This window comes from Prionailurus viverrinus, chromosome B3 (assembly GCF_022837055.1).
Source record: "Prionailurus viverrinus isolate Anna chromosome B3, UM_Priviv_1.0, whole genome shotgun sequence".
Taxonomy (NCBI): domain Eukaryota; kingdom Metazoa; phylum Chordata; class Mammalia; order Carnivora; family Felidae; genus Prionailurus; species Prionailurus viverrinus.
The window spans coordinates 141,626,962-141,654,214 of NC_062566.1; the positions used below are offsets into that span (position 1 = coordinate 141,626,962).

Sequence of the window (27,253 nt, forward strand, 5' to 3'; positions counted from 1 at the left end):
ACCCCAAAGCCGTCTCGCTCAGCGGTACTAGGATGTTGCCATGGAAGCGACTTTGGAACTGAGATGGGGCCGGGGTGGGGGGTGGGGGGGTTAGAGTATGCCAGGCAGAGGCACAGCGAGTGCAAAGGTCCTGAGGCAGGAGGAAGCAGGATAAGTGCCAAGGGCTAAAGGACACTGGTGTGGCTGCAGGGCAGAGGGGGCCGCGGGACAGCGAGAGGAGGCTCCAGGTGCAGGGGGCACTAAGTGAAAATGAAACACACACCAATGAAACAATGAGGTGTTCTTAGGAAAGATCAAGAGTATGGACAACCCTCTAGTAAGAGCAACACGGAAGAAGTGAGGACACAGGTTACCAATGTCGGGGACAAAGCAGGGACATCACTACAGACTGAGGACATCAAAAGGACAATAAAGGAATGGCATGAACAACTCTACATAAATTTGACAACTTAGTTCGAAATGGACCACTTCCTAAAAAAAACACAAACTACCACCCCTCACCCAATAAGAAATGGGTCATTTGAATAGCCCTCCAACTATTAAGAAAATTGAATAATAATGTAAAACTCACCAAAAAAACCCCACATCTCTACGTCCATATGGTTTCAGTGAAGAATTGTAACAAAGAATTCAAGAATAATTGGCATCGATTCTGCAAAATCTTCTCCAGAAAACAGAAGGGGGAACCCTTCCCAATTTATTTAAACCACAGTCAGTACAAAAAAAGAAAACTGCAAACTTACATCCCTTATAAATAGAGACACAAAATCCATAACAAAATTCTGGCGAAGGAGAGTCAGCAAAATATAAAAAGAATTATTCACCATGACCAAAGGAGATGGGAAGCTGCTCTCATATTTGAAAATCAGTCAGTGTGATCTACTGTCTTAACAGGCTAAAAGGGAAAAAAATCATATGATGATATCAATCTGTGAAGAAAAACCAGTTGACAAAATTCAACACCCATTCATGATAAACTCTTAGCAAAATGGCAGTGGGGGACTTTTCTCACCTTGATGAAGGGCGTTTATAGAAAAGCTACCGCTAACATTATACCTAATGTTATAACAAGTGTATAATTAGTACTAAATTCTTTCCTTCAAGGTTGGGAACAGGTCAAAGGTGCCTGCTCTTGCCACTCTGTTCAATATGGTGTTGGGGTGCTAGCCAGTGCAATAAGGCAAGAATAGGAAATAAACAGCACAGGGATCTGTAAGAAGGAAGATCATCCCCGCTTGCAGGTGGCATTACTGTTTACACAGACAAACCTGATGAATCTACAAAACACTTGTGGAACTAATATAAGAATTAGCAAGGTCGCAGTATACAAGGTAACAACCAGTTGCATTTCTATATCCTGGCAATGAACACGTGGACACTGAAATTAAAGATATACCAACATTTACAGTTACTCAAAAAGTGCAATATTTAGATGTAAATATAACAAAACATGTATAGGACTGCAAAATGCTAGTGCAAAGAGTCAAGGAAGATCTCGATAAATGGAGAGAATAACTGCGTTCGTGGGTTGGAAGATTCAACGCGGTAAGAGGCGTCAATTCTCCCCAAGCTGATGTGAAGGTTTAACGCGAATCTTGTCAAAGTCTGGGCAAGATTTTTTGTGCTACAGACGAGACAATTATAAAATTATACACAGGAGCTAAAATAGCTGAAAAATTTTTGAAAAAGGAGAACTGAGGAGTCAGTCGGCCAGATTTCAGGACTTTTTAGATGGCCACTTTAATGAAGCCTGTAGCACTGGTAAAGAGACACACGGATCGATAAATGGAACGGAACAGAGAACCCAGAAACAGACCCAGACCCGTGTGCCCAGGTGATTTCTGGCAGAAGTGCGAGAACTCTTCAATGGAGGAAAAACAGCCTTTAAACCAATGTTGCTAGAGCAACGGGGCGTTCATAAGAGAAAGAACTAAGGGAAGGGATCACACAGGGGACCTGGGACTGGGAGGCTCGGGGACCCCCCTTCTATGATCGTCTGGGCTGCGTCTGCCTCTGCCCCTCCGGGGGTCTCCATCCCGGCTGGGGTGTGGGAGACGGGCTGTGGGGTCTGCTAGGTTCTCGGGGTCACACTCGGTGAGTGTCCAGGCACCACGCTGAGGTGAGCCTCCACGGCGGGGCCCCTGAGACTCTGGGACAGAGCCCTGGAGCCACAGGACAGACCGGCATGGGGTTACCACCCTCCGCGTGCCGGACCCTCAGTGTCCGACAAGGAGCTGAAGTTCTGCACCCACCGTCTCCACAGGGGAGGGGCGGGCCGACGTGCGTGGGGGCTGCCGGTCGGACCCCAACCCCTCAGTGCCTGGGCGGGCCCTCGGCCCCTGAGGACTCTCTAGCTGGCCCTTCTGTGCCCACCCAGACCCAGCTGAGAATGGAACTGGGTGTCCTGTGGGGCCGCTCGGGTGAAGGGACCGGAGCGGTGGCCAGTGTGGTCCTAGCTGCCTGTGGAAGCCTCATCGGTGGCCCCCTGCCCACCCAGCCCTGGCCACGGGAGGGGGGCTCCCTCTGTCGTGGAACAGCCTGGCCGTGCTGTGGCACCTACCTCAGACGTTTTAATTGCAATGCCCTATGAAGGGCTTAAATTAAAAATCAAATACTCAAAGCACCAGTGCCTTTTAGATGACTAAAATTAGAAGCTAATTGAATTTTCCTAGGGAAAAATATCTTGTGGAAATTTAATTAAGGCAGTAAAAGACCGGGTTTTTAAAAATAGATATATATGGTTTTTAATTCAGGGTTATTTGCAAAGCAAATTGAAAAATAAAAAGAACCGCTCTGATGAGGAGATTGGGTGGAGACAGAGAGGGACGCAGCGGGGTCCCTGGGCGTGAGCGCGGCCGGGCGGGGCCTGCACGCCCTGGGCCGGCCACGAGTCCTCCCCGCAGCCGTGGCACCTGGACGGTGGCTGTCACAGGGCGCGGCCCCTCTGCCCTCTCCCACCCCTCCGCCGCGTCCTGGGCCTGTGTTGCGGCGCCTTGACCATACGGATGGCCTCCCTCACCCAAAATTTGGTCCGGGTGTGGACACAGTCACGCGCTACGGGCACCGGAGGCTGTGGAAAAGCAGGGTCAGCTGGCTTTGGGGCGTGGGAGGGCTGGGGAGCGGGCTGAGGGTCCCCCTGCAGCCAGGGCTCCCGTGGTTTGAATTTTGTGCGGTTCCGAAGGAGGGCCGCTGGACATCCAGACTCTCCTACGTCCTTGCTCACCTCACCTCTGCCCTCCTGCCTGGCTGAATGCCTCCCCACGTGGGGGCCACCTTCTTCTAACCCATCCTTCCTGGGGGCCGGCAGCGGGGCTGGGGGCAGCCGGGCCCGTCTTTCAGGGCTCAGACTTTCGTACCCGGCCTCTCTCTCCAACTCCCTCGTGGTCGTTGGCCACGGACGGGCCTTCACCGAGGGGCCGGGATTTGGGACAGGCAGTGCTCCGTCCCCGAGAGGGTCAGCAGACGACTCTTTGGAGGCCTGTTCCAGTTTGGCTGCCCCGGGCCGGGAGGCTCTGCCCCGTCCTTGGGACTCACCAAGGACACCCGGTCCCTGTAGAGCCGCGGGCTGCCAGCTCCCGCCCTTGCCCCCCGGTGGGCCTGCCACTCAGCGGGGCAGCCGCTGCCGCCGTGTCCCCGTGATCCGACAGGCACCGCCGTGTGCCGGGAGGCGGCTTGCAGGTCGCAGGAAGGGCTACTGAGTGACAGGCCAGGTGATGGGGGCTGACAGCTGGAGGTGGGGCGCTAGGAGGGAGGTGTGTGTGTGCACGTGGGGTTGCCGGCCGCCCGTCCGGCCAAGGCCACCTGTCCCTCCTCTGCACTTGCCCTCTGGGTTGGAAATTCAGGGTTAATTCTGACGGGCACAGGCTTGGGTCCCTGAGAGTGGACAGGGCATCTGACCTGACTCCCCATCTGGCTCCAGGCAGGGCCTGAACCCCCTGCCCCTTCTCTGAGGAGTGGGAGGGCCATCCGGGGCTGGGAGCTGGGGGCTGGGAGTAGACGGGCTCGGGCTGTGCAGCTGCCCGCCGTGGGGGCATTGGGGTGGCCAGCCCCCGCCAGGCGGCCTCCTCGTCGGTGGCCTCACTTGCTGCTCTAGGACCAGAGACGACACCGGGTGGGGAAGGGGCTCCGTGTCCTGGCCTCCCTCTCATGCCTGGAATGTGCACTTCTGGGACAGACGGAGCTCAGTGAGCGGGTTTGGTGGGCCTGCTGCCGCCTGGGCACACTGTCACCCCCACATTGGGTCCTGCACCTGTGTCCCCATGCGTTCACGACACTCAGGGAAGAGCCATCAGCGAGCTCCCCGGCTGTCTGCAGCCAGAGCCTTTGTTGGTTCAGACACGACAGAAACGGTTACACAGTGTAAGTAGATGATGGGCCGATCAGAGTGGCTCCTGAGGGCTCACCGGCCAGCTCCCGCCACGGGTTCGGTCCTGCCTGTCGCAGGCGGGCACCCGAGGGCCTCGGAGCACCGTCCTCATCTCTGGTGGCCTCCGTCTGCCACCCCAGCTGTGGGGGCGCACCAGCGGGCTTCTTTGTGGGTGGTGTCCCCGTTGAGTCAGAGAACTGGGGAAACTGAGGCCCAGGGCAGCTGAGCCAGACGGCCATGTGTGCTTTCCAGCCCCGCCTCCCCTTTGGAGAGGAGTGGCTCGGCTACAGGGCCTGATCTCCAGCAGGACTGGAAAGCCACACGTGGCCGTGTCCCCACCTGTCTCCAGCATCCCTTCCCTCCCGGGTTCTGGTGCCTTCTCTCTGCTCTTCAGGGCAGGAGGCCAGGAGTGGACCAAGGGTCCTGGGCTTCCCCAGGGTTCCCAGTCCACACTGAGCCTAAACATTGCCCACTGTACCCTCTCCTTAAAGGCACCGTGGGCCATGGAAGGGGGGTCAGAGTCTCATCCTGAGAGCTGAACTCCTTCTGGAAACATCTCCAGCCTAGACAGGAAAGCAGGGGTCAGAGTCTGTCAGTTCTGCTTCCAGCAGGGGGGGGGGGGGGGGCTCTGGGTGCACATGACAGAGGTCATAAGCCTCTTGTGACCATGCATAAGGACTGCGGTTCAGTGTTGAAATGTGCACAACCTGGGGCCCATGTGCAGAACTCAGGGCCTGTATGCAGAACTCGGGGCCCGTGTGCAGAACCTGGGACTTGTGTGCAGACCCCGGGGCTTCTGTGCAGAACCTAGGGGCCCATGTGCAGAACTCTGGGGCCCGTGTGCAGAACCCTGGGGCCTGTGTGCAGAACCTGGGGCCCATGTGCAGAACCCGGGGCCTGTGTGCAGAACCCAGGGACTGTGTGCAGACCCTGGGGCTTGTGTGCAGAACCTAGGGGCCCGTGTGCAGAACCCAGAGCTCGTGTGCAGAACCCGGGGCCTGTGTGCAGAACCCGGGGCTTGTGTGCAGAACCCGGGGCCCGTGTGCAGAACCCGGGGCCCGTGTGCAGAACCCGGGGCCCGTGTGCAAACCCAGGGACTGTGTGCAGAACCTAGGGGCCCGTGTGCAGAACCTAGGGGCCCGTGTGCAGAACCCAAAGCTCGTGTGCAGAACCCGGGGCCCGTGTGCAGAACCCAGGGACTGTGTGCAGACCCCGGGGCTTGTGTGCAGAAACTAGGGGCCCGTGTGCAGAACCCGGGGCCCGTGTGCAGAACCCAAAGCTCATGTGCAGAACCCGGGGCCCATGTGCAGAACCCAGGGACTGTGTGCAGACCCTGGGGCTTGTGTGCAGAACCTAGGGGCCCATGTGCAGAACCCTGGGGCCTGTGTGCAGAACCCTGGGGCCTGTGTGCAGAACCCGGGACCCGTGTGCAGAACCCAGGGACTGTGTGCAGACCCCGGGGCTTGTGTGCAGAACCTAGGGGCCCATGTGCAGAACCCTGGGGCCCGTGTGCAGAACCCGGGGCCCGTGTGCAGAACCAGGCCCATGGTGCTGATTGAATTCCAGCTCCTTCAGCCACTCTGATGTCAGTCCACCAAATGTCCCTCTCTTCTCCTTTGTCAGGGATCTCCCTCCTCTTTTAGGGGAGGCTCGGCTCACTCACCTGGGGCCGCCTGAGGACTGCTGAAAGCTGAGGCCCTCCCCCCATCTGCAGCTCCCCCCCGCCCCCGTCGGCCCCCACCGGAGCCCGAGTGGAAGTGAGGTCTGAGTGAAGGCTGTCATGCTTCCGGCAGGTGCCGTCTCCTGTCCTGCTCCGTCTCCCAGCCTGGCCCTTCAGCTCCCACTCAGTCCCAGCCCGCGGGCACTGTTCCACATTCACGCAGCGGCCTGCGCCCAAGCAGGGGTGAGGGGTGCCTTCCTGGCTGAGGGGGCCCCACCTCGCCCTAGCCTTGCAGCTGAGAGATGGTCTCAGACCCCTTCCCCAGATGCAGCCTGAGAGGGAGGGGGCATGAAGGGGCGGGGAGTCTGGGGCTGTAAGACAGACCCAGCCAGCCCTCCAGACCCATCACTCCCCACCGCCTCACCCCCCGCTGTCTGTGGACCTTTTAGAATTCATCAGGTTCCTCGCACTTTAAAATGCTCGGAGAAAAGGATGGGTTTTAAATTAGTGAAGCCTTTTTACAGGGGACATTTGTCAAGGATAATCTTTAATTGCAAATAAAAAAAATAAGAAAAAAAAACTATCTGAAAGCCGGGTATGCGGAAGGGGTTCTGCCTGGCATGGCTCCTAGCAGGGGAGAAGCAAGAAATGGCATCCTTGCCCGTTCCCTCCTCTGCCCGGTGCCCGTCCCTCCAGCGACCAGAGTTCCTCTCCTCCACTGGCCGAGGGGACCCAGGGCCCACCCTGTCCGGCCCAAGGCTGCATCCTTAGGAGCAGAGTGCCCAGCATGTGGGAGGTGACAGTCCTGTTGGTAGAAGGGGGAAGCTCAGAGGAGGGAGCAGGGGGCTGGGGACTCCCCACATCGAGGGAGAAGATGCCATCCATGGGCCCCGGGGAGGCCGTGGGGTCCCTGCCACCGGGCTGTGCGAGCGGAGGTTCCCGTTTCCCTGGCAGGGAGGTGGGCTTGCTTTCTGGCCCCCTCCGAGCTGGGTCGGGGGTCTGGGGGCAGGCCCGTGCAGGCAGGAGGAGGGAGACCCCTGCTTGCCGCGGCTCCCAGTCCCAGAGGCTCTGTGCCAACGAAGCAGCGATTGGGTCTCAAAGAGTGTTTTTCGCAGAGCCTGCCACGGAGATAATAACACCTCTTAAAACGTGGTAATTAAAATCCTCTCTGCACACAGCAATAAATCCACGAAGCACAACTTTCTTGTAAAAATGACCTTGCAAGATGATGTTTTCCAGCCGCAGGTTTTATCAATAGCTCCCTTGGACAGCCCGAGACAACGCAGCCCGGGCCTCCCTCCGCTGCCCGCCCCACTGCCCCCAGGCCTCCTGTCCTTCTGCAGGCTGGACACCTCCCACCCTCCCGGGCCCTCCTCTGAGGCCCCCTGCCTGGCTGGGGCTCCCACCCGCACCACTGACCCAGAAGGGAGCTTGGGGGTCACTGCGGCTCGTCCTATCCGTTCCGGGAGGCGGGGAGCGCGTCCTGCCTGCGGCTGGAAGCAATGGTGTGTGTCCATCCTCCCCGGTGGTGACTCTAACAGCTGGCCCCAATGTCACCAGGAAGGGGAAGGGGTGCGTCTGTTTCCATCAGTGCCTGAGGCGGTTTCTGTCCGGTCGGCAGGGCCCTGGCTCCTAGCAGCCTGCCTGGCAGGACGTGGGAATCTCCGTGTCATGGATGGGGAGACTGAGGCTTGCCAAGGCTCACGGACACACTGGGTCAGGCCGGTGGCCAGCGGAGGAGTGGGGATTTGTGCCCAGGGGTCCAGCTGGGACACGAACAGGTGCAGACGGAGGGCGGGGTCCGCCCCCCGGCTGCGACACCCATCAGGCGGCATCGAAGCGGAGCGGGTGACCTGCCTGCTGGTCGCCTGGCCCTGCCCCCCTGGTGCGCCCCAAGGTCAGTGCTGAGTGCATGCTTCCTGCCCGGACTGCCGGGGGTGGGAGGAGGCGCCACACACACCATTGTGCCCCCCAGGTCTCCTCTGCTGCACCCCGGAAGCCCGTCCACCCCTCCCTCCGCCCTTCTGTAAAACGGTTTTATTCAGAGGAAGTTTGCACACCGTCCAACGCGCCCATTCGAAGCACACCCTTCGGTGATTCCTCGTGGAGTCACGGACGTCACCATCTCCGTCAGTTTGCATCCCTTCCAACACCCCAGAGAGAGATCTCCCCAAACCCCAGTCTCCCCACCCTCTCCCCAGCCCTGGCGTCCACCCATCTGCTGTCTCTGGACTCGCTTCTTCCGCGCCTTTCCTGTGAACAGAGCCATAAACACGTGGTCTTTCGTCCGGCCTCTTTCACGGAGCACACGGTTGGAGGTCCGTGCGGGGGCACGGGCCGGCGCTTCATCGTCTTATGGCCGGACGACATCCCACCGTGGGGACCGACCGCGTTGTATTTCCAGCCCTCCGTGCACAACACGTGCGTGGTCTCCACTGCGGACAGGGCTGCTGCGCGTTCCGTGTGTTCGCCTCGTGCTGGTGGACACCTGGACGTGGAGTCGCTGGGTGCTCGGGTCCGCCTGCCCCTCAGCCAGAAGTCCTTCCTGACACCCGGGATGCGCGCAGCCTCCGTGCGCGCAGGGCGCCCCGGCAGGCTCCACGCCCTCCGCCCTCGATGGCGGGGCAACGTGGTCCCAGGGGTCGGAGAGCCGCGTGTCAGGCCACGTGTTTGGGCAGCGCCTCTTCTGGTCCCTCTATGTGTTCCCCGTCTCGGGAACACGCACGGGGCCTTTGAACTGGATTAAGAAAGCACGGGAGTTTAATGTGTTACAGGAATATAATTGTATTTTATTACTCATTACATTGCGAGTTAATTACATAGCAACCAGGTTTGTGCTTTATGAATTACGGCTAAATCAGTACGCGCTCCCGGGCCTAGAGCAGACTTCCTACCCACGCACCTCGCGTTTGTCCCCCTGGCGGCATCCGAACCGCTAGTTTCCGGCCCCCGCGGTGCCTTGGCCTTCGGTAGGACAGGCCCTGGTCTGCGTCCGGGAGGGGCCGGCAGTGCTGGTGCCTGGACTCCACCGCCAGCCCCTCCTCCCGGCTGTTGGAAGTTTCCGCCTCCATGAGGTCAGCTGCTGCCTCGCCCTGCCCGCCCCCCAGCCACAGACCCCCCGCTCCGGGCCCTGCTGTGGGGTCTCCCCCAGAAGGGCCAGCTGGGTGCAGCTCTGACGCCTGATGGGACATGCGGCTCCACTCGGGGCCACGGTTGGGCCAGGGCGGCAGGTGCACGGTGTCGGCTGGGGGTGGAGGAGGGGCTGGAGCGGCTCGGTGGGCCATGTGTCGCCGCCCCACGAGGGGCCTGCCGGCCGAATTCTCAGGGCCCCTCCAGCAGCCAAACCACCCGGGAGCGGCTCGGACGTGTGAGTGCCTTCCAGCGTGCGACAGACCGTGGCGGAGAACACGCCCATGGCGTGTCCCAGGGCACCGAGGCCACGGGGGCCCGCTGCAGCCGTCCACGCGGGGCCAGGGAGGGCGCAGGTGGAGGAAAGCCAATGTAAAACTGACCGTGTAACAGCGTCACATTTTTGTAAAAAATGCACACAAGTGGGTCCTGGTTCCAGTGCCTGTGACCCCCGACCTCCCCCCACCCCATCTCCCTGTCTGGCTCCTGTGGGCTCCTGACCTCCAGCTTCCTTGGGTTCAGCCCTGGGCAGGCCTGGACAGGGAGAGGAGGGAGGGGGAGGGAGGGGAGAGGGAGGAAGAGAAGGGGAGAGGAGGGAGGGGAGAAGGGAGGGGGAGAGGAGGGGGGAGGCAGGGCAGGGGCATTGACACCCCTGTCCCCTCCTGGATTTGTATGGTGACAGTGACAGCGGTAGCTGGTGCGGGGGGGGGGGCCTTCCCTGAGGCTGTGGCCCTCCCTTCCCCCTGCCCCCCTCCCGTGAAGGAGCCCGTCGTCTGCCTCCTTCGGTCGCCCTGTGTGGGTTGCCGTCTCCTGCAGGGACCCCTACTGGTAAAACCCCGTGTGCCCGTGAGCACAGGACCGTGCGTGACCGTGTGAGTGTGTGCGCCAGAATGTCACATGGTTCCCCACGGGCCTGGAGGGCGCCCGGGGGGCCTTCCTGAGGGTCGGTGCCGTGGACACTGACCCCCCACCGACCAGACGAAACCCTGGGCGCCCTCCTCCTCCTGAGCCTGCAGGGTCCCCGTCTCGGAGCGGCTTCCCCTGCCCGGAGCCTGCCTCCCTCGGCCCCAGCGCGTGCGGGTCGGGACCCCCCAGAATTCCTGTACGGGGGTCTCCAGCCGGCTCCTGCGGCGTCACCGGGAACCCGCGGGCCAACTCGGTGTCCACTCTTTTCTTTGCTCAACAGAGTTTTCTTTAGTTTTGTGTTTCTGAGGACTTCAGTGTGGAGCTTTACAAATGCATCCAGAAGCAGGTTCCACGAGAGAGAACAGTTCCCCTGGGTGAACCTCTAAGCAATGCAGAATCTTGTAAATTACAGGCTCAGTCCCATTTCCACGCCTAAAAATATTAACAGTGTTTCCTGACTTCACCAAATGTGACGTCACTGTCCCAGATCTGCTGGTTGCTCAGAGGATGTTCGGAGCCGTTCTGTCTGAACAGGGTCCAGAGCAGCTCGCACAGAGCGTGCGGGGGGCGGGCTGCCGTGCCTTCTTACAGCACGGGTCCCCCACACCTCTTCTTTATCTGGCCATTTCCTGCTGAAGAGGCCAGCTGTCCCGACCTGCCCTTGGGGGTTGCACCCCTCAGGTGCCATTTACCCTGGTCCCCGGCCCCTGTGTCCTGCACCACAGCCAGCCCTTGCAGGCCAGGGCAGGTTCAGACACGGTGCCTCTCGTGAACGCTTCCTAAACGGGCCAGGCACCTCCTCCAGGGTCTCACACGATGGCTCACGCGGCCGCCTGTCTCACTGGACACGCCATCAGGGTTGATCGGTGCCCAGGGCACCAGCCTGGCTCATCTTTTGCACGGTGTCCCATCAGCTTCCTGCCGCGTGGTTGGCACAGCCACCAAAGGTGACAGGTTATAGCCACTGGCCCAACACGCTGGGGTTTCCATCTGGCATTCTTCCAGGAGAGAGACCTTCCTCAACAACTGCTCAGTCATCTTGACCAAGGGGTCATCCAGAAAGGCAGAATCAGTGTGCGATTCTTTCCATTTGGCACGATTCACAGGAAGGAATGAGAAGGGGTCTTAGTGGCTCCCAAAACGCCCAGGAACTTTTCTTTTCATTTGGTGTCGTTATGGTGCCCCTGAATTTGGTCTCGGTTCATTGCAGGCACGGATGATGTGTGCATAGATGAAGACAGAGATTTTTTTGATGTGCAAATCGTTCCATCCCCAGCCAGAGGGAGGCCGCCTTCTGACTCTGGCGCTCCGGCATGTTGAGGGCGCCTAGCTTTCCCTCGAGACGATACGTTCCAGATGCATCTTTCCCACCTGAGACCTCCGACTGGCTGTGCCTCTCCGGAGCTCCGGTTCCTTTCAGGGGGGAATGTTTTTTCTTCCTGGTCACAGTCTGAGAGCTGAGGGGTCACTGCTGCTGGACAAGTCACAACCTCTAAGCCGTTCTGAGCCCCGGGCTGGGAAACACATGTCATTTTTTGCAAGAGAAAAATATACCAGGAGCTCATACTAATATATCCAACTTCATGTAGGCTGACAGCGTTTGTGTAGCTTCTTTGGTCTTATATTTACACGTCTCCCGTCTTACACCGAAGATCGTGATTCCTAATGACATCGACACGTCACTTACTTGCTTTATCTCACCGGACGTGATCTGTCAGTTTGGACACAGAACGTTTGCTACGCCTCCAAGTAGGAGAGTCCGTTTTGGCATGTTTCGAAGCTGCGCTGGTCTCATGGTAGGCTTTGATCAGGAAGAAGCAATGGGGCTGACGTGGTCTGACCTCCAAGGGAGCCCTTAGGAGAGCCTGCAGTCTGTTTCTCGTCTCGGATCGGGGACCGCCGGGCTACAAAGAAGCCTCAGATCATAAAACAAGCGGGGACGCGGACCAGCCGTCGTAGCCACTCTTGGTAAGCTTGGCACGGAGCCGACCCACTGGCTGAATGCAGGTTGGTGGCAGGGGAGGGCAGGTGAGGTTGGTGGGGGATCCAGCACCGACCCAAGGCATGGTGGGAAATTGACAACAGTTTCTTGACTCTGGGGGAGTCTGTCCTGTTGCAACAGAGAAGCAACACAGAGGACGGTTCCGGAACACGTGATATTGACTTTTGAGTGGGTGACGGCTGGGAAGGTGGCGAAGGGACCATTGGAGGCTGGAGAAAGGAGGACCCTTGTCACTTAGGTATAAACGACAAACTGTGGCCTATGGCAACGTGGAAGAGATAAGGCGTTCCTCACACACTGTGGCACGTGGCCGGGCAGAGCGCTAGACAGGGTATTAACCGTGCCCGTGGCTGCTAGCTGGGCACGACAAGGTACGGAAAGGCAGGTGAGCTAAGGAAGGCACTGTTCAATCTGCGAGCAGAGTTTAAAAAGCAGGCCCAGGATGTGCTTGCTTAGAAAACGAAACTGTCCCTCCTGCCCAGTATCTCTACCTGGTAAAGATATACAGTGAGGGGAGTCCTGGGGCTCAAATCAAGCCTGTGTCTGTAAGGCTGTGCCTGAGAGACCCTCTCAGTCAGACAAAAGGGATTTCAGGAAACCTAAGGGATTCATCCCACAACAGCCCCAGATATGCCCTAAGATAGAGAGACACCGCTCTCAAAAATGAACTATGGATGTGGCTTTCGGGATATGGAGCCAGGCTTGATTAGATTCACAGGAAATCTACAGGGTCCTAAAGGGAGTTGTATTGGCGACAACATGGCCAGCTTGGACTGAAGAAGACAGCTCGAACTGGACAGAGGCATCTGGGAAGGACACAGGCCAAGGAAGTCACTTGGTGCAAACAAGGGCCCCTTGGAGAGCCCAAGAACAACCAGCCGTGGGACCCACAGAACTGAGAAGTAGCAGATCATTGCCATAAAGCTTCGTAGTTTGCCATATGGCTGTGGGTAGCTGGTGGATATAGATGTGTTACGAGCGTGTAACAGCCTCAAAGTAGCACTGCTAACAGTTTTAGCAACTGGATTACTGACATCAATTTAAAGTGTCTTCATTGTTATTTTTGCCCCTAGGATATGTTCCACTGGGGATATTATAGTCACATAACCATGTTTTCATAAAGTCGTTTGAAATAAGTCTTGGTGTGGTTAAGCCGCTGACTGGACACATAGGTTTGTTTCATTCTGATTCTTAGAGATTGCTTTCTTATTATGATTTAATGTTTTTGCATCTACTTGTCTTATTCAGTTTGTTAAATTAACGGACTTTTTTTAAAAGAGCAGTTTTTGGTTTACAAAACAAATCCACCGGAAAGTACAGAGAGTCCCCGTGTCCCCTGGCCCGAGCTTCCTCTGTTACTAACATCTGCATCAGCGAGGCTCATCCGTCGCAAGAGACGAACCTACGCGGACACCTGTTATCACCCAAGGTCCCCTGTTTGCTAAGGGCTGTTGGTGCTGTGCATTCCGTGGGTTTCGACAAATGCGTGAGGACGGGCACCTACCATTATGGCTTCACGTGGAATAGTTTCACTGCCCTAGAAACTCAGAGAACGTTCCTCCTCCCGCCTCCCCCCACCCCCGCAACCGCCAATCTTTCCACCCTCCCTTCCGTTTTGCCTTTTCCAGAAGCCATATGCTTGGAGTCGCACATAGGTAGTCTGGACTGGATTCTTTCACTTTGGAACATGCACTTACGTGACCTCCGTGCCCGTCTCCTGGCCTGATGGCTCATTTCGTCTTCAAGCCTCCCCTTGTCTGGACGGACCACGGTGTGTTGACCTGTTCACCTCCTGAGAGACGACTCGGTGGCCTCTGAGTTGGGCAGTTACCAAGGGAGCTGCTTAAAGACATACGTGCGGGTTTTCGTGTGGACGTGAGTTCTCAGCTCCGTTGGGTAAGCACCAAGGAGCAGGATGGCAGGATCATACGTGAGAGTATGTTTAGTTTTGTGACCAGCCACCCAAGGGCCTTCCAGGGTGGCCGCGCCATTTCACGTTCCCAGCAGCGTGGGTGGGAGTCCCTGCGGTTCCGCGTCCCCACCAGCAGACGGTGCTCTCGGGCTCCGGGTTTCGGCCTTTCAGGTGGGGGGCCCGCGCCGTCTCACTGCTTTGACTTGCAACCCCCTGACGCTAACACTAAGCTTCTTTACGTGTGCTCATTTCCCATCCGGAATCTTCTGGTGAGGGGTCTGTTTAGGTCTTTAGCTCCCGTTCTAATTGGGTTCCTTCTCTTCTTATTCCTAAGTTTTAAATGTTTTGGTGCACTTTGGGTATCGGTCCCTTATCAGATGCGTGTTTCGCGAAGATTTCTCTCCCAGTCTGTGACTTGTCTTTTCTCTCTTTCACAGAGCGGACATTTTACAACTTAATTTGGTTTTACACTTCTTGGCACTAGTTACAAGATTCTGCAGTCAACGTGAGAGAGCAGAACACAATCAGAAAAGGTGGGTCTCCCTCCCCTTCTTGTCTGTTTTTAAATAAAAGGTGACACGGCACGCGCCCGCACCTCACTTCCCAACTGGGCGTCACGTCGGGGGGCACAGCCCACACCCCACGCGCACTTCCTCCGCGCGCCGCCGGGGTGCCGCGCCACCCCGTCTGCCGACCGCTCAGCCGCTCAGGATCCTCGCGCAGGCGCGACGCCAGGGTCCGATGTTGGGAAAGCCCCACGGGGGCCGAGAGCTGTGCGCGTGCGCCTCCTAGTGTTGGCGCGTGTACCTTTGCGGAGGCGCCCCCGGCGGTGGCGGTCCGAACCTGCCACTTTGCTGGCCGCTGCGGGTCCCCGGTGGGAGCTGGACGGCGGGGCGTTCCCACCGGCATTGCGCAGGGCCTTGCCCGCAGAATGTGGGGACTCCCGGAGTTCGCCAGCGGGTTGGTGGAAAACGGTATCGGTCTGGTCCTCGTGTGCATTTATGCCTCTGATGTGTGCTCCCGTCTCTGAGGCCGCGGACGTTTAACCCCAAAGGTGATAGGAAGGTTTGAAGTCCCCATCCAACCCTCAGCCCCACACACTGCTTCAGGCCAGGCCAGGCGTCCTGCCCCGATGGAGGGGCAGAGCCCGCAGATGGGGGGTAGCCCGGCTCTCTTCTGTGCGGGGAGTTTCCTGGAATGAAAGAGAAAACGAATATGGCCACGGAGGGCCCTGGCGGGAAGCAGGGGACGGAGGAGAGAGGTTTTCCCCAGCCCCCCACCCTTCCCCCAGGCACGAGCCCGTGTGTGGAGGGTCCCTCCGGGAGCACACAGCCGGTCCCAGCAGCTGGCTTGCCAGTGTCAGAAGGGGTTTGTTCAGAGAACTTTCTAGATGTGCAGATGGCACCTTGGTGGTGACGAGGCGGGGGCCCTGCCCTGAGGGGTCAGGATTCTGTGGGAGAAGAATCAGGACGTGGGGTGTTTATTTTTGGAGCCCAGCTGGTGGGAGGCCAGGGACGCTGGGCCCCTGCACCCCCGTAGGAGGAGGGGTGGGGTGAGGCCTGGAGGGGCTGCGGCTACTGTAAAATTAGGGGGTTCTCAGCCCCTGTGGCCACGGAGCGGTCTCTGACGAGAGACCTGGGCCGACTTGGCCAACGGAGGAGCTTGGGAAAGGGGGTTTGGACCAGGCACACAGTGGGGAGCATCCCTACAATCTTCAAGCAAATGCGGGAGGGAATTGTAGCTGGGGGGGAGGGGCAATGAAGGGGGGGGTGGAAGGAGGAGGCCGTCAGGGGAGTGACGGGGGAGGGGCAAGAGACGGGGAGGGGGGGGACATGAGGGGGTCTGGGGAGGGACAACGGAGAGACAGGGGAGGGACAGGGGAGGGGCCGGCGGGGGCCTGAGCTGATTCAGGTTGCATGGGGGCGTGTGGTCCAGGCTTCAGCAAGCTGACTCTGTTCCCAGGTCCAGGCAGAGGACACGGGGCACTGAGCCCGAGGTCCTGGGGAGAAGGGAGAGGGCATAGGAAGCAGCTGACAGGTCTGCTCCTGGGTAGGAGAGAAGGGGGAGACAGAGAGAGACAGTCCAGCTGCCCCTCCAGCCTGGGGCCTGCAGATTGCATGGGTCTGGAACCATCAGACAGTGGGGGAAGCCCAGGGGCGCGAGCCGTGGGGTCTGAGAGTGGGAACTCACGGTCCGCTCCTGGCCGCCTGGGAAAAGCGTGCATGGTGATGTGGAGAACCGCGTGGGGGCCCGCGTCTGGTGTCCAGCGGAGGCGGGTGTCATCAGCTCTCGGGTGAGATCAAGTCCAAGGCCCAGACGAAGGAACCCACCTGGGGAGGCCATGCAGGTAAGAGAGAGATGCCCTGGCCCAGGTGATGGAGCCTCCACAGGCGGCTGGGCAGGAGGCGGGGGGTGGGGGGCGGGGAGCGTGGGGGTTCAGTGGGACAGGGCACGTTGGCAGATGGGAACACAGGTAACATGGTACCCGGGAGGCCTGGCGTGCTGGGGGGGTGGGGGCTCAGCCTGCACCACTCTTCCCCCCCCCCCCCCCCGCGACCACCCTCAAGATCCTCCTGGTTCTGGAAGCCAGCGGGCTAGACCCCCACTCCCGAGGCACCATGGAGTCTCTGCTCTCCGCACGTCTGTTCCCTCCCCTTCCGGCACCCTTCCTGCACCCTGCCCAGGCCAGTGGGCACCTCAGACCTCTCTGCCTACGGCCGGTGCCCTCACCCGAACCCCTAACCCCGTCCCTGGGGGTAGAGGGACGTCCCCTCTAGCACCTGTTATTCTGAAAGGTCCGGTCAACGCGTTCCCGGCTTGCAGCGTGGCCTGGGGCAGGGCAAGTCCCTCCGGGCCTGGGCCCTGTGCATCTCACTGTGCCTCGGGGCGGACGGGGAGCTCAGGTGCCCCGCTGGCCCCAGCAGGCCCAGGGTAGCTGGGGCTTCCTTGTGGAGAAGAGAAGCTGGCAGTGGGCCAGGCTGCCCAAGGCTCTGTGTCTGGCAGTGGCGAAGGACTGGCAGTTCGTGTTGGCAGAGCCTCAGGTATCAGAGCCGTGAGATGCCTGAAGTGGCTCGCGTCATCTGATTCCCAGGGGAAGAGGGGGTCACCCTGTGAAGTCCTCTGGGTAATGCAGGCTCTGCAGCAGCAGAGAGAACATTCCAGGGGCTGCTTTTCCAGCAGGAACTTTGGCCAGCAGGCTCTGCCCTGCTCACCCCTCTTTCTGCCGCCTGGATCTGCCTGAGCCTGTGGCCAAGCTGAGCCCCTGTGGGCCGGCTCTCACTGCCCCTGCGGGAAAAGCCCCCAATTCTCTGTTCGAAGGTGAGCGTTTGGCCAGGGCCCCAGACACGCTCTGCACGGATCCTGGAGGTGCCGGAACGATTGCTGCTTAGTTACAGAAGGACGGCCAAGTAGCCTGACTTCCTGGAGGGAGCACGGTGTCCTTTTCCTCCTATGCGGGTGGGGGTGGGGGGTCTGAGTCCTATGGCCCTCCTTCCCACCCACGCTCTGGGTGAACGGGTGCATCATACGAAGCAGGTGGAGCGGAGGCCAGGCTGGAGGAGAGTGAGGGCCTGTAGGCTGTGAGGGTTTGCGGGTACTGAACCCCAGATCAGGTGGACCGATCCTCCCAGCGCAGACAGTGCGGGAGACCCTGCCTGTCCTGTTACGGTCTAGCCCTGGAACCCGCTGAGCATCGTTTCTGCCCCGTGCCCTGGGTCAGAGCCGGCCCCAGGGCCAGCTCAGGTTCACGGCCTTGGAGAAACGAATGTGCCTCCCAGCGGGGCAGCCGTCCTTAATGTGCCACAGACACGTCCGGCATCTCGGGCGGGACCCGGCGCCTGGCACGCAGCCGGGGCTCCCGAAACAGCACTGGGTCGAACCGAGCCACCTGTCCCACAGGCGGCACGTGAACTGGCCAGAGGGCGGACCAGAGCTCACGAAGATGGCCTTGGTGGCCTCCCCTTGATGGCCGCCAGCTTGGAGACGCAGAGCTGCCCCCGGGGGCCTCTGCGCGTTTGTGTGAACAGGCTTGCAGGGGTGGTGGCATCTTGGGGGCTGAGAAGAAAGGAAGGGCTGGAGGAAAGAAGGGGCCCCCCCAACCCTCCGGTCCCCCCGGGCCTCCCTTCACGGCCCCTCCCGGGCCCCAGCTTCCCCGTGGAAGGGGACCCAGCCGGAGCTGGGGCTGGGCTGCATTCCGATTACAGGGCCATTGATGCCCCTGCTGACCGCCTGGCCGTCCCTGTTCCCCAGGACAGAAATAGCAGTCCAGGACCCATGCTGGTGGGGCCGCTGTGTCACACAGCTTCCACGTGCTGGGAGGTTTTGTTCTGGTTTTAAATTGCTAACAATTTAGATTTTTTTTTTTTTTCAATTTAGATTTGTTTTCAAGTGGGTGCCTGGGTGGCCCAATCAGTTAAGCGTCCGACTTCGGCTCAGGGCACGATCTCGTGGTTCATGAGTTCGAGCCCCGCGTCGGGCTCTGTGCTGACGGCTCAGAGCCTGGAGCCTGCTTTGGATTCTGTGTCTTCCTCTCTCTCTGCCCCTCCCCTGCTCCCGCTCTCTCTCTCTCTCTCTCTCTCTCTCAAAAATGAATAAACATTAAAAAAAGTTTTTTTTTAGATTTGTTTTTAAGAGAAAATTCCAAGGAGAAAGTGTTTAAAATTCAGGGGTTCCCACCGGTTTCTAGTGACGGACAGGCTCTTGCATGATGGACGGGAAGAGGGATCGCGTTGACGTCCCTCTGACGCCTCCAAGAGCGGTTAGGAAATTTTCTTTTGGCCTTAAAGTGGGAGCAGTTAGACCGAGCCTTTATTTTTATTTATTTACTTTTCTAAAGAAAACCTCTTAGAAGTCAGCATTTTGCACCCGGAGGAGAAATATTACAAAGGAGCAAAATGCTCAAGTGTTTCATTTCAAGGCGCGTGAAGGCACAGGTAGGTCTCCGTCGGTTCAGAGCTTCCGTCACCGGGACAGAAGACCCATAAAGCCACCTTGTTACGATGATCATGAATCAGGGCTAGGGATTGGTCAGATTTTACACTTCGTTCAAAAACATAAGGCTGTATTTCACGCCTCCTTGAACACCTCCCAGGGCCGAGGGCTCCGCACGCCGCCTCCGGGCCGCCGAGGAAGCCAGGAGCCGCGGTGCGCGCCCCGAGCGTGGCCTTGCCCCGCGGAGGCCACCGGTCTCTCGAGGGCCGGTCCCAGCCCCGTGGGTGGGCGGACACGCAGAAGGCTCCGGAGACAGTGCCTTCTCCTGCCAGCCGGCCGCCCGAGGACAGGCCCGGGTCAGCCAGCAGATAGGTTGCCCGCGACACCATTATCTCCCGGGCAAACAGCGACGTCTCGGCGCGACCGGGCAGAGCCCGGCTGCCGTGTAATTGGACCATTGAAAAGTAAATTATCTGCAGCTGGAAACAAGACACTGCCTTTTAACTCGGGCATTATAAGGTCAGGACTCGAGACATCACGGGGAAAAGCATTTATTGAAAAGCGATGGGAAAATGAAATTTAAAATTCAAAGCCACCGTGAGCGGCGAGGGTGGCGGGAGGCCGTGCGTTCTCTGGCGGCCCCAGGAGCCGGGTCAGGGGATTTATTTGCATCTTTATTTTGCTGACGCTGGAGAGCACCGCGTGAAGTGACTCGAATATCAGCCTGACGGAAAAATAAATCCTGGAACAAAAGCCGCTCCGTGTTCACGGAGACCGGGCAGCGGAGGACCGAGCCTCGCGGCAGAACTGATGCGGGGGGCTGCGCTCTGGGGGTGCTGGCACAGGCTGGGTGACTCAGTTTCCCCGACTCCATTCTTCCTCCCGGTGCGGGCAGCCTAAGCCCCCTGGCCCCCAGCCCACGCGTGTGACCCCAGCCTCTGTCTTTCCAGCCACGCTAGTCTGTCCCGCCTCTACCCCTGTGCTCAGGCGGTCACCCAGCCCTGGGGTCCCTCCCACGCCCTCCAAGACCCGGCCCTGCACGTCCTGTGCTCCGCTGTGGACACTTCTGGGGGAGTGTCCGTCGTGAGGCCCTGCCCGGTGCACCGTCCTGAGCACCTACCCGGGGCTTCTCCGAGGGGCTCTCTCAGGGCTGGAGGATCGTTTTCCGAGCCAGGGCACAGGCTCAGAGTCTTAAAGGGATTGGCCTCACACTAGCCAGCCAGTGGTGTGTCTGTGACAGGATGGGGACCTACTCCAGTGCCCCGGCTCCCCTGGGGTCCCCCAGGTCAGAGTATACAGCGCCAGCCTCCCCTAGGTCACAGCACGCAGTCCTGGGCCCTCACATGCCTGGTTCCTCTTCTCTTTCTCCACATGGAGCCCCCCTTGTGCCTGGCACAGAGGTGAGCCCAGCTCGGGCCAGGGCACGTTGGGGCAGGACGTGCCCGGAAAGGGAGATGTCTGCTGCCCCCCCTCCCCCCATGCAGTGCAGAAGGGAAGACTGAGGCCCTGGGCCAGGCAGGTGTGAGGGTGCACAGCTGGTGGGGCACAGGGTTGAAGGAGCCCCTCCCACCTCCACCTGGCTCCGTCCCGCCCAGTCCCTGCGCCACACTTCCCCTCCCCCAGGCCAGCCCCCCGGGGTCCTGTGCTACCGGCCAGAAGCGAGCATGTGCTGCGAAGCTTGTCTCCTGCCCTGGGCGCTGAGGAATGAGGCGCTGATGACAGGGTCACCCACACAGTCTGGGGGGACCTGAGGCCAGAACCGGCCTGGCGCTGGGGCTTTGTGGCCTTCCACACACACACGCCAGGGCCACAGAGGGAGAAACACCCTCATCCACCCGCCAGTGTCTCAGTGATGTCCTGACATCCGCTGCCTTCTGGAACACGCAAGAAAAGGATCTGCTTGGAGAGGAGCCGAGAGCGCTGTCCGTGTACAACTCAGGGTGTGTGCGGAGCCGAGCAAGCCCCACACCGTCCATGGGACTTGGCTTCCCTCGCGCTAACGCCGGGACGTGCGCTCTCCTCGTCAGGCTCCTCTGAAGACTGAATCGCCAATAAATTTGTACAGTATCCAGCGAGGGAGCGGGTCAAATAGCGGCTCGTAGTTCTGCTTTGATTTGAGAACATTTTCTGCTCCAATACCATATTAGGGTATAGCAGAAAGCCCCCGTATAGTCTTGACTTCGTGTCTCCTTATGTTTGTGAAGTCCAAAAGGGTGAGCCCAGGACTATGTGGTGTCAGGAATCCCGGATCCTTCCGTCTTGTTGCTGCACTGTGCTGACTTATTCCAGAGGACACGGGATGGTCCAAGATGGCTGCTGATGCTCCAGCCGTTGCGTCACATTCCAACCAGCCAACAGGGAGGAAGAAGGGACAAAGAAGGGCAGGTTGTGCCCTTCTTCAATAAGAACACTTCCAAGGAGTCACATTTCTTTCCAAGAGGAACTTGGCCGGACAATATTGCAAGCGGGACCGGGAAATGCAGTCTTTACTCCTGGCGGCCCGTGAGGGGGAAAAATATTTTTAAGACCCAGAATGAGTAAAAGTAGGGGGAAACTTGTCAGCCACAGACTTTCCTTCGGGAGGAAGGGACGTGATTCAAGAGGAAGTCCCGAAACAAGAAACGGAATGGCAAGCGAGCAGGAGCTAAACACGTGGACGAGTGCCACCCTGAGTCGACAATAGGGAGCAAAGATAATGATGTTGCACTTGGGGGCTGAAAAGACCAAGACGGAAATGAGGCGCCTGGAAGCAATTCCATGTGAGTGGAGGGGGCAGGGGGTAGCAGCACCGCCAGGTCCTGGCGGTGGGAGAGGAGGACAAAGTGACTGCCGGCTCCTTTATGGTCTTGCTGACCACTGTCACGTTCACGGACGTCTCATACGTCGTCCACACGTGTCCAAAGTGCGCGTGTACCTTTTAAAGGACACCAGCAAAACAGCAGCAATGATAACAATGCAAACTGCCGTGTGGCCACCCCTCAGATTCAAGAATAAAATGGGGGAGCCCGGGGGGCTCTGTCGGTCAGGCATCCGACTCTTGGTTTCAGCTCAGGTCACGAGCTCACGGTTCATGAGTTCGAGCCCCGCCTCGGGCTCTGTGCTGACAGGGAGCCGACCGCTTGGGATTCTCCGTCTCTCTCTCTCTCTCTCTCTCTCTCTCAAAATAAAGAAATAAACCAACAAAAGGGAATACAATGTATGTGTGAGCTCAGGTTGCTCCTTTCCGGCCACATTCTTTCTGGTACTGTCCCCTCCTCCCCGGTCACCCAAACCTGAATTTATATGAATCTCTCCTTTGCATTTCTTTATCATTTTCCACTTCTGTTTGTAGCCCCGAATAATATCGTCTGTAGTTTTAGCTGCTTTTGAGACTTTATGTGAATAGAATCTTCCTTTATATACAATGCTTGTGTGTTGCTTGTTTCTAACACGACACGCGTCAAATCTATCCATTTTAATGCTTCGGGTGTCCTTCGTTAGTCTTACTGTCGCTTGGTATGCCGTTGTGTGAATGTATCACAATTTGTTTATCAGTTCCATTGTTGATGAACGTTTGTGTTGTCCCCAGGCTTTTTCCTGCCACAATGCTGCTGTAAACGCGCCGGGATAGGCGTCCAGGTGCACGTGTGTGGGCCTTTCTGCGGATGAGCCTCTGTGACCGGGGTGCAGGTATAGCTGAGTGATGGCGTCCCTCTGCACTTGAGTGACCAGGCCGTGTCCGGGGCAGCCTGGACCCCGGACTTCCTGGCCGGCCTCAACGCCCCGGAGCAGCCTTGCCCGTCTACTCCGCTGTGCTGCACAAACACTCATTTCTTGCCACGATGCGAGAAAGGTTGAGGAGTCATTGTCTAGAGATGGACCCGCGGGGGGGCGGGGGGTAGTGCTGGCTCACGGGTTACATGCAAGTAACCTTTACGGGGCGCGGTGAAGTGTTTCCCAAAGTAACTGTAGCTCCGACCGCTGTGGTTGGGAGTCCTGTTGCCCCCACGTCCTTTCTAGTACCTGGAATTGACTTGCTCCTTAATGTGTACAGATTTGGTTGTGGGAAGGTGATGTCTTATTGTTTTTGTTTTAAATTAACAAATGAATACAAGTAAATACAATTGATTATATATTATCAAACACATATGTAGTAATAAATAAAACACTAAACGCATAGTTCTAAAAGGCTTGTGACAAAATACAGTAGCTTATTAATCCTCTGTTCCCGGATCCTTCCAGTGTCCTTCCAGAATCAATCATTATCACCTTTTAACGCCTTTTTTCTGGCATTTACAGCCACCTATTATTAAATAGTATATATATATATATATATATATATATATATATATATATATATATATATTTCTACCTTTTGATGGTCAATTTGTGTCAATTTAAGACACAACTTTTAAGATCTCTTATTATAGCAGATGAGGATTTAGCCCTCATAGGTTGCACTCTTTCCTTTCCTTCCCTCCTCTCCCAATAGATTTACGTTACAATTTTTGGTTAAATCAAATCAAGTGTTTTGGTACAGATCACGTTATATCTGCAGTCAAATGCTCTGCCCCCAGATCACGTTATATCTGTACAACAATCACAGCTTGGCCCTAGAGTATACTCCAGTTGTTTCCTTTCTCACCCTTTGTGTTTCTTAGTGTTCTTAGTTGCCTTCCTTTTTTCATTTGTTTAATACTTTCTCACCTATTACTAATTCTTCCCATACTTCCCAATATCTTTTTGGGGCACATTCTCCCATCACTTGTTCCCGGAGACCCTCTGACTAGAGGTCTCTTTCTCCTCTGCTTTGGAACTGGCCGTCTTCTGCTATGGCTGCACACTGTCACCTTGGAATGTGCTTCGGCTGATGTCTTGCCTTTCTCCTGGGTGGCAGTCCTATTTTCTGAATCCCATCCATACCTTCCTCTTTCCTGGTTTACTTCCTTGTTTTCGTGGGTACCATTCTCTGATGGTTAAATGAGGATAAAAAGGTGGTTCATCAGTAGAAATCATGGTGATGACAACCCTCAGTGTTCTAGTCTCCTGGAAATGCTCCTCTGATGTGGACAGGTTGCCCTGTATGCCTGGGATTTCCCTTCATCATGATCCCTGAGAGTCCCTTTACTTCTCTCTTGTTTTATGGATCCTCTGGCTTCGTTTATTCCCTTGTTTTTATGGAGCACATTCACCTATGATTCATTGAGGAAAGACACATAGGAGGTAAATTGTTTGAGATGCACATGTCTGAAAACAATTTAATTCCGCCCTCGCAGTTGATTGATGGTTTGGATATGGAGATGTGAATTGGAAATCAATTTCCTTTAGAATTATGAAGGCATAACTCTGTTGTTTTCTTGCTTCCATGTTGCTGTTCTCAAGGCTGGGGCCATTTCCTGATCTTTGAACATGCCCATCACCGCACCGCAGTCAAGATACAAAATTATTCTATCGTTGCAAAGATCTCCCTCATGCTACCTCCTTAAGATCAAACCCACCACCTCTCCCCACTCCCCCGCCATCGCCCCTAACCCCTGGAAACCACCATTTTGTTTTCCTTCTATGTAATTTTGCCATTTCTAGAATACTGCATAAAAAGAATAATAAAGTATGTGACCTTTGAAGTTGGCCTTTTTTCATCCAAAATAATTAGAAGGCATCTACATTATTGCACGTGTCAATAGTTTGTTCCTTTTTATTGGCAAGTAGTATTCCATGGTACGGAGGTTTAACCGTTCACCTGTTGGGAGACATTTGTTTTTTGCCAGTTTTGTGGTTTTACTAGTTTACGTTCCTGTCAGCAACGTGCGAGAGATCTAGTTTTCTGCCTCCTTGCCAGTATTTTGTGCTGTCATTATTTTCTGTTTCACATGTTCTCCTGGGTGTTCCACAAATAGCCCAGGGTGGTCTTGATTTGCATTTCTCTAATGGCTACGATGTCACCTCCATAAACGTTGTGCTCTGGCACAAGGGTCAAGGGTTCGGGTCTGTGCTGATGGCTCGGAACCTGGAGTCTGCTTCGGATTCTGCACCTCCCCCTCTCTCTGCCCCAATGCACTCGCATTCTGTCTCTGTCTCTCTTAAAAATAAGTAAACATTAAAAACAATGTAAATGGATTAAATTTTTAGGTCAGTTTTGGGGAAATTAATGTCTTTATGAAACCCACAGCACGTCTTTCCTTTCACTGAGGTTTTGTTTTAAAAAGAAATGTTAAAGTTTTAACAATTTTCCCCATAACTCTGCATATATTTTAGTTTTATTCCTAAGTACTTTGACATATTTTTGCTGGTAATATAAATGGCATTTAAAATTTTATATTTTTTGACTAATTGTGGTTGATATTGATGTATGGAAATGCAATTGGGTTTGGGATAGTGATTTTGTATCTGGAAAATGTGTTAAAATTTCTTATTAAATATATATATATATTTGTCTGGTCTTGCTTGTTCTTAGACAATCATATTTTCTACAAACAGTGATGCTTTTTTTTTCTTTCTATCTTTTAATGCATTTATTTCTCTGCTTCCTTCTTTACATGCTTTCTTTACCAGTAGAGGAAGAAAAAGAAGAAATAAAAAAAATTTTTTTTTTAATTTTTTTTTTCAACGTTTATTTTATTTATTTTTGGGACAGAGAGAGACAGAGCATGAACGGGGGAGGGGCAGAGAGAGAGGGAGACACAGAATCGGAAACAGGCTCCAGGCTCCGAGCCATCAGCCCAGAGCCTGACGCGGGGCTCGAACTCCCGGACCGCGAGATCGTGACCTGGCTGAAGTCGGACGCTTAACCGACTGCGCCACCCAGGTGCCCCAGAAATAAAAATTTTTAAAAAGCTTAATCCTCATAAAGTCCAGAAAGGGGGAGGAAGAAAAGAATGGAGGAAAAGTACAAGTAGGAATACCATGAGGAGGAAATCAGGGGATGGGGTCCATGGCGATTGCCTGCAGCGCCACCTGTAGGCTGGAGGAGCTCGTGGCATTCCCAGCTCAGGGCCTGGATCTCCCCGGCCGGGCTCTGGTTTCTGAGGACTAGACCCTATAGTGGCCTCTCCACCTACGTGACCTGGGGTCCAGGCCTGGATGAGCTGCCTGCCTGCGGGAGACTCTGCCAAGGAGAAGTGCAGTGGTCCAGTCGTAAAGCAACATGAAACGCTATAAAAAGAGTTTAATCGTGCACACACGGCAGACATTGCATTTAATTTATCGCTCTGCAAAATTAAAGCCGTTCTGGGGTTTGCCATCACTCATGCAGCATGGAGTTATTTATTGAGCTCTGTCAGAGCTGAGGGGATCCGAAATTCAGGTCAGGTAAAGTCAAGTTTTACCAAGGCCCGTCTGGGTCCCCAGAGGCCCAGCCAGCTCAAGTTGATGCTCCCATGTTGCTTTGCCGCAGAGGCGGAAGGGAGAGAGCAATTTCTGCGTTCATTTCTCTGATGGGTGTCTCCCACGCTGCCTCTCCCGTGCTCCGCGATCGGACCGCCTGGACTTACTTTTTGGGCCTCTCAGTGAGCGGTCTCCTGCACCTGCTCTCACGCGGTGTACCCGGGCCTCAGTGCTTGGAATGCACGCGCGCAGCCCTCCAGCCCTGTGAGGAAGGCGCGGCCACCCCCGTGGGGCAGGCAGGTTTGCCCACAAGCTCGGAGAAACCGATCACCTGGCCCGGCGCTGTCCACCCGGGAAGTGCTGAATCTGTGGTCTCGTGCCGAGGCAGTGGGCTCAGCCCTGTGACAGGGGCAGCCCAGGCACGGGGCCTCTCTCTCTGAGGCAGAGGGAGAGAAGCTGGTTTGAAATATGCCTGGGCAGTTGCTACCAGATGCACTACAGATTCTCCCTTCAAAGCACTTGCTCGAGCAATTACACACCAAGACTGATTGGAGGGGGAGGGGGCTCTGGCCGAGCCTCTGGGCTCTAATTAGCCAGGTAATAAGGCTGTTTGTGTCAATATGCTGGGGCACACGGGATGGCTGCTCGGCAGCTGCCTAACGAGGCGGGGAGTCGGGGTGAGCAGCCCTGGCGAGGCCCATTGGCTCACCAATGGGCCATGGCAGCCCCCCGGCACTATTGTCTGTAGGGCCCGGGAAAGGCTGTAGGCTGGCACAGTTGTCTGCAGGCTGGGCAAGCCCGAGCCAGGCACGCTCATGGTGACCGCCTGCTCCCAGATCCGCCAGGCACCCTCGTCCCGGCCGGAGGCACTCTGCCGCCCGTGTGGGTGGGCGGAGGTCGCCGCCTGCTGTTGCCAGGCAACGTGTCAGGTGTCAGGGCACCCACACCTTCGAGTCTGCCGCTCCGCACGGACAGGAGAGAGAGCAGAAGCAGGTTGCTGAACGGGGCCGAGGGTGGGGCAGGCCCTTTCTCTCATGCTGTCATTCC

The 27,253-nt window shown here is 56.7% G+C and overlaps 1 long non-coding RNA gene across 1 annotated transcript; it reads left to right on the forward strand.

The window, feature by feature from the left end:
* The first annotated feature begins 14,947 nt into the window (after positions 1–14,947).
* On the forward strand, positions 14,948–24,397 carry LOC125169098 (uncharacterized). Its single transcript, XR_007153441.1, has 4 exons — positions 14,948–15,029; positions 16,193–16,322; positions 22,473–22,573; positions 24,266–24,397. It is a non-coding gene; the product is annotated as an uncharacterized LOC125169098 (long non-coding RNA).
* The last annotated feature ends 2,856 nt before the right edge of the window (positions 24,398–27,253 follow it).